Below are 13,590 nucleotides of genomic sequence, written 5' to 3' on the forward strand. Positions count from 1 at the left end.
AGTTGTGTATTTCCTCAATAATCACAAATGTCTAATTCTAACACTCATTAAATTTTATTCAACATCATTAGGTTTTTGCAGGTCAGCTACAGATAAATAAATAATATAATCAGTGGACGTTACAGTGACTCGTTAGTGCTCATCCCTCCCATCGAGAAAGTCCGGGTTCGAGTCCAGCTCAGACCTTTCTGGGTGGAGTTTGCATGATCTCTGTGTGCGTTTTCTCTCCCACATCCAAGTGTTGGCTGGGGACACATGTGGATACAAGTACTTTAAGCTGGACACTCGTGTTTGGATTACCCAGGACAGATGTTAATGAAAGGTCTGAATCTGTCTGGGATGGTTTTGTGCAACATATCCTATTTATAGTTGTGTTGTTTCTGCTCCTTGAAGAACTGATCTCATTTTGCCTAAAAACAGACTTGTTTTAATTCTCCTCCAGATCCTCCAAAGCTTCCCTCTGTATCAGTGAGTCCATCTGGTGAGATAGTGGAGGGTAGTTCAGTGACTCTGACCTGTAGCAGTGATGCTAACCCAGCAGCTAACTACACCTGGTACAAGGAGAATGAAGACTCACCAAAAGCTTCAGGACAGATCTTCGCCATCACTGACATCAGACCTGAACACAGAGGGAGTTATTACTGTGAAGCCCAGAACAGAAGAGGACGTCATAACTCCACCTTACACCTGGTTGGTGTCACAGGTAGGTCAGACTCATCCTGTAGTTCATTTATCTCTCCATCATCAGTTTAAAGGCCTTTAATGACTTGAAGCTGTGAACATTTTATGTCTGAAAACTACATTATACAAACTCACATCCACTGTTTTCCATCAGAGTACAGTGTCTTTAGATGTGGAGTTCACCCTTTGGGTCAGCGACATCTCATCTTTTCACCCTAACAGCTGTCTTTGATTTATAGCACAGCCTTCATCATTGTAAAGTGACAAGAGGTGTTAGTTTTATTACCTCTCTGTGAGGAGAAACAGGGTAGGTAGTTTGCAGTGTAATTTTTACATTACAGATTTCAGACATAGACCTCCACAATTTTTTCACATTACAAGACCTAACTAGATAGATAGATAGATAGATAGATAGATAGATAGATAGATAGATAGATAGATAGATAGATAGATAGATAGATAGATAGATAGATAGATAGATAGATAGATAGATAGATAGTAATTATTTTGCTGTTTTTTCATTTTAACGCACGTTCAGTGAAATCAGCAGTAGCTGGGTCATTAACAGTTTTTTTCCTGGTCATCATTTTCCTGTCTGTCTTCCTGCTGATTAGGTGAGCAGTTCATTTTCACTGGTTCATCAAAAATGCATCTCAAACTCAGTTGTTTAGTGATTTCTTAGGATCCTTCTGTTTCTTCATTCTGCTTCTCTGCAGAAGAAAGAGATCCTGGAAACAAACCTCAGGGTCCAGACAAAGATCAAACAACAAAGCAGATGTAAGGACAAAGAGTTCCACTTTAGTCTGAAAACAAACGAGAACATTTGGGAAAATTGTGTTTCCTGCCCCCCCACTCTTTTTTCCTCCTGATTGGTTTTCATTTGATGAACCTAGAGCCATGTATTCACATCAGTCACTTATTCTCTGTCATAAATGAGAGAGGGAACATTAACAGGATAAAACAACAAGTTTTTTGTTTATAAAGGTTGGGTGGCTGAGGCAGATGTCCATCTTTAGTCGTTCAACTTTTATACTATACTGTTATCTTGTGTGTTGCAGTTATTGTCCATTTTCTAACTAGTTAAAGTTCTCTTACTGATGAAATATTTGCCCTTCAGTCAAGTGTGGGTCCAGAAAATGACAACCCTGCAGCTACAACACAGAGAATATCAGCAGAGCAGCAGGATGAAGTTTGTTACGCCACCGTAAGTTTCTCCAAGAACCAAGAAGATCCTCTCTACTCCAACATCACGCTAGCTCAATACAACAAACAGAAGAAGAAGACAGAGAAGGAGGGAGATGATGTAGTGTACCCAGCTATCCAGTTTACTGCTTCAGGGTGAGTCTTTTACCTTTTTATGAAATTCCCTCAAAGTCTGCACTACATGTATGATGTGTAACTAGACTGGTGGATGGAGGTAACCATTGTAGCATCACCAGGGGGCAGGTGGTAGAGGGCCGCTACATTCCCTACAAAGCTGGCCTCAGCCTCACAAAATGGCCGCCCCTACTACACTTCCCAGCAGGCCTCACTCCTCTCCCAGGTGGAGTTGCTCAGGTCCCCTAATTAAGAGAGAGGTGGGAAGAAAAGAGAGGAGCTGAGGACATAAGAGGGCTTTTTGCTGGTGTGGGAGGAGCTGGTGGAGAACGGATGGCGAGAAGACTGCAAACAGCGGAGTGAGTTAAAAGAGGAAGCAGGGGGAAAGGACAGATAGTTGTGGAGGAAGATTATGTTGAGGTGGAAGGACTTAGAGGACCTACTAAGTCCTGTGGGATGCTTTCAGTTGAGTAGTAGTGGACTTTTTCTTCGGAACAATAAAGTTTGTCCCTTTTGGACCTTGTTTTGCCTGTGTTTTTCAGTTTTTGCACTGCCTCCACTCGTCCTGCTCAGAGTACCTCTCATGATGTCACATCATGTTAAATCTGTTCTTATCAAACTGCCTTATTATTGTGGTTTTACTGCTGTAAGTATTTTAAACGTATGTTTACACATTTCAGAATAGGACATGAAGCTGAGGAGGATGTGTCTGTGCTGTACAGCACAGTGAAGAACAAACGCAGAAAATGAACACAACACAAACCTGTGTCTCCATCCGAAGTTTCCATGAAGTTTGTCAAAAAGTGGACAATGTGCTACTATAGTGTAGACGATCATTTCAGGAATTCATCAACAACTCTGCTCTTGAAATGAAAGCACTGATATGTAAATCATCGTCAGGCGCAAAGAACAGTTTCGTATCAAACACACACACCCTGGAGAGAAAGGGTGATAAGAGCCTGGTCAGTCTCAAGTTGTTCTCAGTCATTTTTCTCTTTCTCTTCGTCTTTTTGTCTCCGATACTTTTTAGTTTTAATTCAAAGTTTTTGTTTTCCACCTGTCGGTGTGTTTAAGTTTTATTTTCATTCTTGCCACATTTAACGCACCACGCAAGCGGAATTTTATTTGAACCGTCAAGACAATCACACATTGATATTTTTGTAGACTTTTTTTTTTCTATTTCATCATCAACAACCACTTTTTACCACATCAGACTCTGCCTCATGGCAACTTTATGAAGGCCACCTTGTCTGCGTAACACTGAGTGTGACCAACACTGTGGTCCGAAACCTGGATGACTGTCCATCAAACTGCTCTCAACACCTCGGTACCGCTGGTTTCCCGGAAGATACCACCGTGGAAGATCGAGCTCACCACGACAGCGTTTGGTCGCCGATCCAGTTATTCGGAGCAGCATCCAAGGAGTTCCCATAAGTAGACTATCACCTTCATATTTGAGCAGTTGATACGTGTGATAAGACTAAACAAACCTTTAACAAATCTAAGTCTTTAATTTTGATTCATTCATAGTGTACTTTACATTTGTAAGTGGTGCCCCCTTTTGACGAGTGCAGTTATTAAACTTAAATGTTTAATAATTTGGTTCTACAACATTAAAAAAATAAAGATTCATGAAAGAAAAGAGAAAGTGAAGAAGAAAGAGTGATGAAAGAGGACGACTGAGGACACTGACACTTGAATGTGTGGGAGAGAGATTCATATGTGGTTAGTGTGTGAGAACCAAACTCTGTCACATCGCGGTGAGGTTAAGTTGGGCTTTTGTCCTCTCTCCATGTTTTGTCTCATCACTTACTGTTTTATTTTGAAGAGTAACTCTCCTCTCGTTTCAGGTCAATCACCCTTCCTTGTGTGTCACCGGTCTGATTGTCTTCCCTGATTCCAGATTACTTCCACCTGTTCCCCATTACCTCCATGTGTTCAAATAGTCTGCGTCTCCCTTTGTCTTGTGCCAGTGTTCGTCTTTGTCGTAGTGCGTTCACCGCCGCCTTGACCAAGATTGTTATTTGGCTTTTGTTCTGTTTCCCCCAAAGAGAGTTTTTTTTTCGTAAGTTTTTACCATACTGAATTTCCTCTGTTTATGAGTTTGGTCTTTTGTGTTTTCCTGCTTCAGTGGAGTGATTTTTAGTTTATTTTTTTCTTGAAAGAAGTGTTTCAGAGGCCGCTTTTTTTCCCCCCAGAGCCTGCTTTGTTTTCATTGTGTTGGATTTTTGAACCTGAGCTTTCTTAATAAAGACCGTTATGGAGAAAACTAAACCCTTGCATCTGCATCCTGAGCCCTTGTCTGGTCGTGACACACAAGGTTTATGACTCTGACACGTTGAGGAACATCATCCAGTGTTAAACTGACATGACTTCTGTATGTATAGTATGTTCAGTTACTCTATGCAAATCAACATGACCTGTTTTTTTTTTTTATTTTAGTGTATTCAGTTAGCATCTTTTAAACCAATATGCTTTTTATATAAAGTATGCATACTTTGTGTGTCCGTCCTATATAACATTAAACCATTTCTGTACATGAATCTACTAAAATAAATGAATGCAGCCTAACCAACGACCACAATTACTAACATAAAAATTTCTAAATAAATGAGGCCATGGAGAACAACATTATTTTCAACTAGAGATGGGTGGATGAAGCCTCATGAAGCTTCTGGGGCTTCTTCCTGATTCTACCTAAAAAAAGATTTGAATCTTCCAGTGACATCTAGTGGCCAGCTGCGTTTATAGCAGCCACCAACTTCCAAACCATCCACACATCAGTCAAGTCGCTCTTAAGCTGCTGTGTCAACAGTTTGTGATGTGACTTATTTCTTGAAACTTGATTAAGATATTAATTATTTTTGCTGTGAAGTGAGATGACAAGTACACTACTCACAATAAGTTAGGGATATTGTTATTTACATGAGGGGTTTTCCTATTTGGTCTGAATTTTAATGAAATAAGTAAAAGTTCCTTTTGATATTACTAATAATGAATGAGAAGAAACACCATTTTCATTAGTTTAATATGTATTACCCCCAAAATGTAGACAATAACAAGGATAGCCCCAAATAACAAAGATTGACAATGTCAGTAGCAGGTGTTTCCACCATTTGCCACAATGAATGAGCTTGACAGCGACGTCTCATGCTCCTCACTAGCGTCATGATGTTGTTCTGAGGCAATGCGTTCCATCCTTCCACAAGTGCTACATGCAGTTCTCCCAGGTCACATAGGGGTGGGGTACTATCATCCAGTCTCTGCTTCTGCTGGTCCCAGACGTGCTCTGTGGGGTTCAGGTCAGGGGACATTGCTGGTGATACCACATGAAACACTCTGACTTCCTGAAGTCGAGCTGTGACAATTCTGGCACGATGTGGTGGAGCATTATTATCCATGAACAGAAAGTTGGGGGTGTGCTGGTGCAATTGGGGGACGATGATGGGTTCTATGATGTCTCTGAGGTAAGAACGTGCAGTGACTGAGCCATGTGCAATAACCAAATCTGTTTTGCGCTGATTGGTGATGCCTGCCCAGACTGTTGCACCTCTTCCACCAAAGCGAACCCTGGGGACCATGTTGACCTCGGCGTATCGCTCACCTCGCCTTCTCCAGCAACGCTGACGACCATCCTTTCTGTGCACGGTGACCTGACACTCATCAGTAAACAGGACCGTACACCACTGCTGCATTGTCCAGGTCACACGGTCTTGTGTCCGCTGCAAACGTCTTGGCGGTGGAGTCACCTGCAAGTCCACCAAAGCTGTGGAGTTGGTTGCGAATGGTTGTCTGGAAACCCTAGTACCCCTCACATCTTGTAAACAGGCCTGCAGCTGTGTGGCAGTTGCAAAACGATGTCTGAGTGCATAGGGCCTTAGGTACTGGTCATCGTTGTGGTCTGTCACTCATGGGGCTCCACTCCTGGTCTGTCACAAACTCTGCCAGTAGTTCTGTGTCTTGATGCAAGTCTGCTGATGACACTTTGAGACACACCAAGTTCACGAGCAACATCTGACTGCCTGCCACTGACCCGAAGGCGTGCTATGGCCAGGTGGCGCTGCTCTTCCGTTAAGTGACGTTGTGTGTTCGTGACTGTTGATGAACTTGGAATGACTTACTGACAATACGAGCTTTTTTATACCCACAGAATGTTGAAATTGATGCTACATTGAAAAGGGTTGTCTTTTAGTTTTTTGGCATTGGCCCCAATACGTAAGGCACACTGTACACAGTGAGACCATTACGTGGAAAACACAAAATGAGGTGTGTCTGTCACCCCAATACAGTTGCCTCCCATCCCAAAAATCTCTGGAGTAAAACAAACACTGTATATATGAAATCCGCTGAGTCTCTCACAATATCCCTAACTTATTGTGAGTAGTGGTTTCACTAGAAACAACTTACAATGGTGATGATAATAAGGACATCTCTGGATTTGGATGATATACATTTCCTGGTTGACATCAAGAGAAAGTGGTTTAAATGTAACGCATGGTGTAAAAAGACTGAAATTAAATACTGTAGAGATTTTCACATTTTTTAGGAATGATTCTGAAGGACTTCCTTATGGCAGTGTGGAAATAAAGTGAATATGTGCATGAGAGAATTGTGCTTGTGGGATGTATGTTTGTGGTTGTGCAACACTTGTTATTTGGCAGGGTCAGAATTTAAACACACAAAAACAAAAACAAAAAAATCTTTTAACATTAAGAAACCTTGAACAGCACCAACTCATATGGAGGAACCCATCTGTCTAAACCAGTCAGGTAGAGACAGAACAGAGAGAGAAGAGAACAAACATACATCTGTCATAGATACAAACATCTGACTAAAGCGTACATGTAGAATCTGATGGTGATACAAATACAAGACATAGCTGATGATGTTAGATGACAGACTTTCATCATGACAGCATTTATCTTGTTTTCCATTAACCATTTAAAGAAGCAAACTTCTGATGGTAGAAATGCTGTTTTTTAAAGGTCAGTGTTTTGTTTCTTGACACTTTGCCATCAAGCCATGGTTGTTCAGTGTTCTCCAATGTGAGAGAGGCCTTTAGCTGCTTAGAAGTTCCCCTGGGTTCCTCTGGGAGATTATCAGATTATTATGGAGTGATCTTTGTTGGTGGACCACTCCTGTGGAGGGCAACAGTCGTCTGACTCTGGATTATTTGTGGATGAGATGGTTTTGTAACCTTCTCCAGTCTGATGAACAACATCTTTCTCTGAGCTCCTCACAAAGCTCCTTTGTCCGTTGTCATCGTATACTTCCACAAACATGTGTTGTGAAGATCAGACTGAGACAAATCCCTGATTCATTTCAACTAAATGAGCAACTGAACAACATTAGAGTCTTGTTACATTGTTTGGAAACACTTCTGAACGGGTTAACTTAATTCAACCTCAGAGATTAACTAATTCTACATTGTAGAATTTATTTTTAGTAGTATATTTATTTTAATAGTATTTATTTTTCATTAGTTTGATTGTGCTCTATTGTCTACTATCAGACTGGGATTGTGCAAACTCGCTGATATTTTGAGTTATTTATTTTGAGTTAGCATCTGAACTATATGGAGGATAACAAGATTAAAACATGATTAATCATCGGAGACCTGTTGGAAGTCTGTCCAATTTTTAACAAACTGATGATAAAATTAAAAACTAATTTTATTATGTTCTCTCCAGATGCTCCAAAGCTTCCCTCTGTATCAATGAGTCCATCTGATGAGATAGTGGAGGGTAGTTCAGTGACTCTGACCTGTAGCAGTGATGCTAACCCAGCAGCTAACTACACCTGGTACAAGAACCAAACACTTGTCAGTAATGGACCACAGCTTGTCCTCAGCTCTGTCCAGCCCTCTGACTCTGGAGAGTATCAATGTACAGCTGAGAACACGATGGGCAAGATGTCGTCTAGATACATTACAATTGATGTAAAATGTGAGTGAATATAGAAATCCAGTCTGTTGCACTTTGTCTCCAATGACAAGGTTTTCTCTTTATTTTAGTTCTAACTTATGTTTCCTGGTCTCTTCCAGATCCTCCAAAGCTTCCCTCTGTATCAGTGAGTCCATCTGGTGAGATAGTGGAGGGTAGTTCAGTGACTCTGACCTGTAGCGGTGATGCTAACCCAGCAGCTAACTACACCTGGTACAAGGAGAACCAAACACTGAGTCAAGGATCAGATGGTGTGCATGCTTTCATTTCTATCATCTCTAACAACAGTGGAAACTACTACTGCAAGGCTGAGAATCAATACGGATTTTCAAAGTCTTCATCTCTGTTCATAGATGTCCAGTGTGAGAATTAATTAATTAATGACTTTGTTGGAAACATTCCCAAATATTGTAAATCTTAGCCTGCTAACTTTCTAAACCATGGCTCCGTTCAGACTGATCTCCAGTGACCAGCTTAAAGTACACGTGTGAACTCACCACAACACTGAGGACACATCAGAGTAACTTGACCTGAGTCCACATTTAGTGTCACTACTCAGCAGTGGAGCTGTTCCATGAGCAGAATATTGCTTCATACAGGAATAACACTCGACTGCTATTATAGATGATGATAGCCTCAAGTGGTATTTGTTCATTAGTAATTAGACCTGTTACCAAACTAAATAATAAAAAAAAACAACTGAGAAAGAAGTGATTATATCTTTTAAAAAAAAGGCTTATGTTGATGTATAAGTACACGTGGAGTTAAGTTGCGTATTTCCTCAATAATCACAAATGTATAATTCTAACACTTACTAGATTTAATTAGTTTTTGCAGGTCAGCTACAGATAAATAAATAGATGATACATCAGGGTGTTTTCCTTTGGTGAGAGAGAGACTTAACTACTGGTTCTAAAATATCAAAGTCATGATAAACAAACCAGTGTTTGTGGTTCTGATACAGCAATAGAGATCCACTGTAACTAACAGCTGTTATAAAATTGTAATATTTGACCCAAATGATCAAATAGAACAAAAAAACCCATCATTGATTATTATTATTATGAGATCAGATACCAAGTGTTGGCTGGGGACACATGTGGAGACAAGTACTTTAAGCTGGACACTAGTGTTTGGATTACCCAGGACAGATGTTAATGAAAGGTCTGAATCTGTCTGGGATGGTTTTGTGCAACATATCCTGTTTATAGTTGTGTTGTTTCTGCTACTTGAAGAACTGATCTAATTTTACCTAAAATCAGACGTGTTTTAATTCTCCTCCAGATCCTCCAAAGCTTCCCTCTGTGTCAGTGAGTCCATCTGGTGAGATAGTGGAGGGTAGTTCAGTGACTCTGACCTGTAGCAGTGATGCTAACCCAGCAGCTAACTACACCTGGTACAAGGAGAATGAAGACTCACCAAAGCTTCAGGACAGATCTTCACCATCACTGACTCAGACCTGAACACAGAGGGAGTTATTACTGTGAAGCCCAGAACAGAAGAGGACGTCATAACTCCATCTTACACCTGGTTGGTGTCAAAGGTAGGTCAGACTCATCCTGTAGTTCATTTATCTCTCCATCATCAGTTTAAAGGCCTTTAATGACTTGAAGCTGTGAACATTGAATGTCTGAAAACTACATTATACAAACTCACATCCACTGTTTTCCATCAGAGTACAGTGGTTTTAGACGTGGAGTTCACCCTTTGGGTCAGCGACATCTCATCTTTTTACCCTAACAGCTGTCTTTGATTTATAGCACAGCCTTCATCATTGCTAGGTGACAAGAGGCATTAGTTTTATTAAAGGACCTCTGTGTTAGGAGAAACAGGGCAGGTAGTTTGCAGTGTCATTTTAACATTACAGCTTTCAGATATAGACCTCCACAATTTTTACAAATTACAAGAGGTCCCCTGGTAAAAATAATCCTGTATGAATAGGACATTAGTTCCACTTCCTATTTTGAGTGTATAAGCGCCTTCTAACAAGCGCATCCTTGTTAGAAAGTTGGAGCCATCATCATCCAAGTCTTCATGGCATAAACACAGGAAGAGACTGTGGCAACAGGAGACAATGAAATGTTACTGAAATTCAAGGAGGCACAGCAACAATAGGAGAACAAACTGTTAAAAACATGGTGTGAGCTGGTTCGTACACCAAATTCACCACAGTGACACTGGATTGGAGTCTCCAGATTGTCAGCATATGTGTTGTACAGTGTAGTCAAGGCAAGTAACAATAAATTAAACACAGAAATATGATAAGGATAGAAATAAGAAGACAGGTATTACTAAGTGTTATGGAGATAATACGATAATAAGGATAAGTAACACAAATAACTATTTAGATAGATAGATAGATAGATAGATAGATAGATAGATAGATAGATAGATAGATAGATAGATAGAAATTGTTTTGCTGTGTTTCCATTTTAACGCAGGTTCAGTGAAATCAGCAGTAGCTGGGTCATTAACAGTTTTTTTCCTGGTCATCATTTTCCTGTCTGTCTTCCTGCTGATTAGGTGAGCAGTTCATTTTCACTGGTTCATCAATAATGCATCTCAGATTCAGTTGTTTAGTGATTTCTTAGGATCCTTCTGTTTGTTCATTCTGCTTCTCTGCAGAAGAAAGAGATCCTGGAAACAAACTTCAGGGTCCAGACAAAGATCAAACAACAAAGCAGAGGTAAAGACAAAGAGTTCCACTTTAGTCTGAAAACAAACGAGAACATTTGGAAACTTGTGTTCTTGCCCCCCACTCTTTTTTCATCCTGATTGGTTTTCATTTGATGAACCTAGAGCCATGTGTTCACATCAGTCACTTATTCTCTGTCATAAATGAGAGAGGGACATTAACAGGATAAATCAACAAGTTTTTTGTTTACTAAGGTTGGGTGGCTGAGGCAGATGTCCATCTTTAGTCGTTCAGCTTTTATACTATACTGTTATCTTGTGTGTTGCAGTTATTGTCCATTTTCTAACTAGTTAAAGTTCTCTTACTGATGAAATATTTGCCCTTCAGTCAAGAAGTCAACAGAAGATGGAGGAAGAGGAAGAAGATGGAGTTTATACAGCTGTCAACTTTACCAGTTTCGCTTTAAGGTGAGTCTTTTACCTTTTGTCTGCACTACATGTATGATGTGTAACTTGACTGGTGGATGGAGGAAACCATGTTAAATCTGTTCTTATTAAACCGCCTTATTGTTGTGGTTTTATTGCTGTAAGTATTTTAAACGTATGTTTACACATTTCAGAATAAGAGGTGAAGCTGAGGAGGATGTGTCTGCGCTGTACAGCACAGTGAACAACAAACACAGAGAATGAACACAAATGGACAATGTGCTACTATATTGTAGACGATCATTTCAGGAGTTCATCAATAACCATCACTGGTTTACCAGAGTTTTTATCTTGTTTGTAACATCAGTGTGACACCAGTCTTAAAATGTAGGTTTAGGTAAATACACTGTTGTCAAATCCTTAAACAAACCTTTGAATCATCATATCAGCTAAATATCAACTACAGCTGTAGCTAATACAAGGTATTTTACTGCTTCTTGGACCATCTGCTAATAATTTGTTGAACTTAAATTGTTTAAGTGTGTCTCACACTGTTAAGTTATAAAACTTCTGCATCGCTTGTGTGTCCATCCTACATAAGATTAAGCTATTTCTGTCCTGGTTCTGTATCTGTCTTTTATTTCTTGATCATGTTTTGAGTTTCCTGTTTTATTTTGTCAAGTTTCTTAGTTTCCTTTCTCTCGTGTCTCCTTGTGTTTCTGTCATGATGTCTATCTGTGTCATGTTTTGAGTTTCCTGTTTTATTTTGTTGAGTTTCTTGATTTCCTGTTTCCTCATGTGTCCTCTAACTGTGTTACTTACCTTATGATGATTTCATGCCATGTTTCCAGTTTCCATGCCCTTGTTCCTGCGATTTTATCCTGCTCTGTTTTGATTATTTTGTATTTTCCTGCCCTCTGAAGTGTTTTGTGTTTTCCTGTTTATTTTCTATTAATAACCCCCTTTTCCCAGATTCCCTGCCTCCTCATCTATTGTCCAGCATTCAGGTCCAACCTCACCTTTATAATACTGACAATTTCTGTACACGAATCTACTAAATCAAATGAATGTGGCCTAACCAACGACCACAATTACTAACATGAAGTTCTCAAAATAAATGAGGCCAATGAGAACAACATTGTTTTCAACTAGAGATGTGTGGATGAAGCCTCATGAAGCTTCTGGGGCTTCTTCCTGATTCTACCCAAAATAGATTTGAATCTTTCAGTGACATCTAGTGGCCAGCTGCGTTTATAGCAGCCACCAACTTCCAAACCATTCACACATCAGTCAAGTCACTCTTAAGCAGCTGTGTCAACAGTTTGAAATGTGACTTATTACTTGAAACTTGAGTTCAACATCCTGTTATTTATTTAACTTGATTCAAGAGATCTGAGCACAAGAGCAGCAAAACGTCTTGGAGTTAAAACTGCCATGGTGTGTTTTGATTTCAACTACCTCACAGCATTTAAATAATTTACATGGACTGGCCAAAATTACCCGAAATGACTGTCACTTCAGGTAAACACCCAAAGTGATGTCATGTGTTTTGATTTCATGTGTGTTAACATGTTTAGCTGGTGTCATCTGTGTGTACATTACAGCAGTACAGTGAGGCAGAGAAGGCCCTGGAGCAGGTGTTGAAGTTGGATGAGCTCTGTAAGGAAGCATCCAGGAAACTGTTGACCTGCCGGGTCACACAACTCATGGTGAGGAGCTTCACAAGTGACTCGACTGCTTGTTATTTTGCCTTGAGATGGGCTTTGAGGAAGAGCAGAGTAAACGACTGCTTGAGGCCAAGGTAAGAGATAAATGCAGTATCACTTTTGTCCACAGTGTGACACTGTTCATCTGCAGAAACATGCTGAGAATAAGGCCACTACACAACTCATTCATCAGGCATTATTAAACAAATAGCCAGACAGAAAATTACTGAAACATAACTTCAATTAATCTATTAGCAAATTATGTGTATAGTGTAAAGGGAATTACTTATAGAATTACATTACATCAATTGTTTATTATAAAAATTAATTATGAAAACACGAAATTAACAAATGAGAAATTCTGTAAAGGAACAAAAGACTGAAGTCTCACTTTACACTTGTAGCCATGTCATACAGCTTTCCCCCAAACCTCTGCAGGCAGAGAAGAGAACAGCACTACACAGGCAGGGCCCACACATAATATGACCAATAGTCATAACAATAAACCTATGTGGAAGAAAAACTTTCAATCTTAGAAGGGACTTTAATCCCAGAGGAACTCTCCTCTCCTGCACAAACATCCCAGCTCTGTTTAAAGTATGTTTCATGCATGATGAGAAGGGGTATTATTTATTTTTTTCATTTGTCTTGCTACCAGTTGCTCGTTATTTAAAACAGCACAAATCTGCTATGTGCTCTGGAACAGTAGGGGGCAGCATGGGACTGTGGCGTGGCTCCAGCAGCGCTCGTATACAGTGGTGGCACAATCTTGGCCTCATTGTATTCAGAGAACTGAACTAAGGTCACGTCTCCGCCTGTTTTCTTTTCCTCATTGTGTTACAGGTTTGTGAAGCACAGAACCATTCTAAATGAAAACAGCTCAT

The 13,590-nt window shown here is 40.0% G+C and overlaps 2 long non-coding RNA genes across 2 annotated transcripts; both read left to right on the top strand.

The window, feature by feature from the left end:
* The first annotated feature begins 1,218 nt into the window (after positions 1 to 1,218).
* Positions 1,219 to 4,193, top strand: LOC125002758. Its single transcript, XR_007111825.1, has 4 exons — positions 1,219 to 1,295; positions 1,398 to 1,458; positions 1,799 to 2,019; positions 2,679 to 4,193. It is a non-coding gene; the product is annotated as an uncharacterized LOC125002758 (long non-coding RNA).
* A 6,184-nt stretch (positions 4,194 to 10,377) lies between these two features.
* LOC125002791 lies at positions 10,378 to 12,148 on the top strand. The gene is made up of 4 exons (XR_007111830.1): positions 10,378 to 10,463; positions 10,566 to 10,626; positions 10,963 to 11,042; positions 11,195 to 12,148. It is a non-coding gene; the product is annotated as an uncharacterized LOC125002791 (long non-coding RNA).
* Positions 12,149 to 13,590: the final 1,442 nt, after the last annotated feature.

This window comes from Mugil cephalus, chromosome 2, assembly GCF_022458985.1.
Source record: "Mugil cephalus isolate CIBA_MC_2020 chromosome 2, CIBA_Mcephalus_1.1, whole genome shotgun sequence".
Classification (NCBI taxonomy): domain Eukaryota; kingdom Metazoa; phylum Chordata; class Actinopteri; order Mugiliformes; family Mugilidae; genus Mugil; species Mugil cephalus.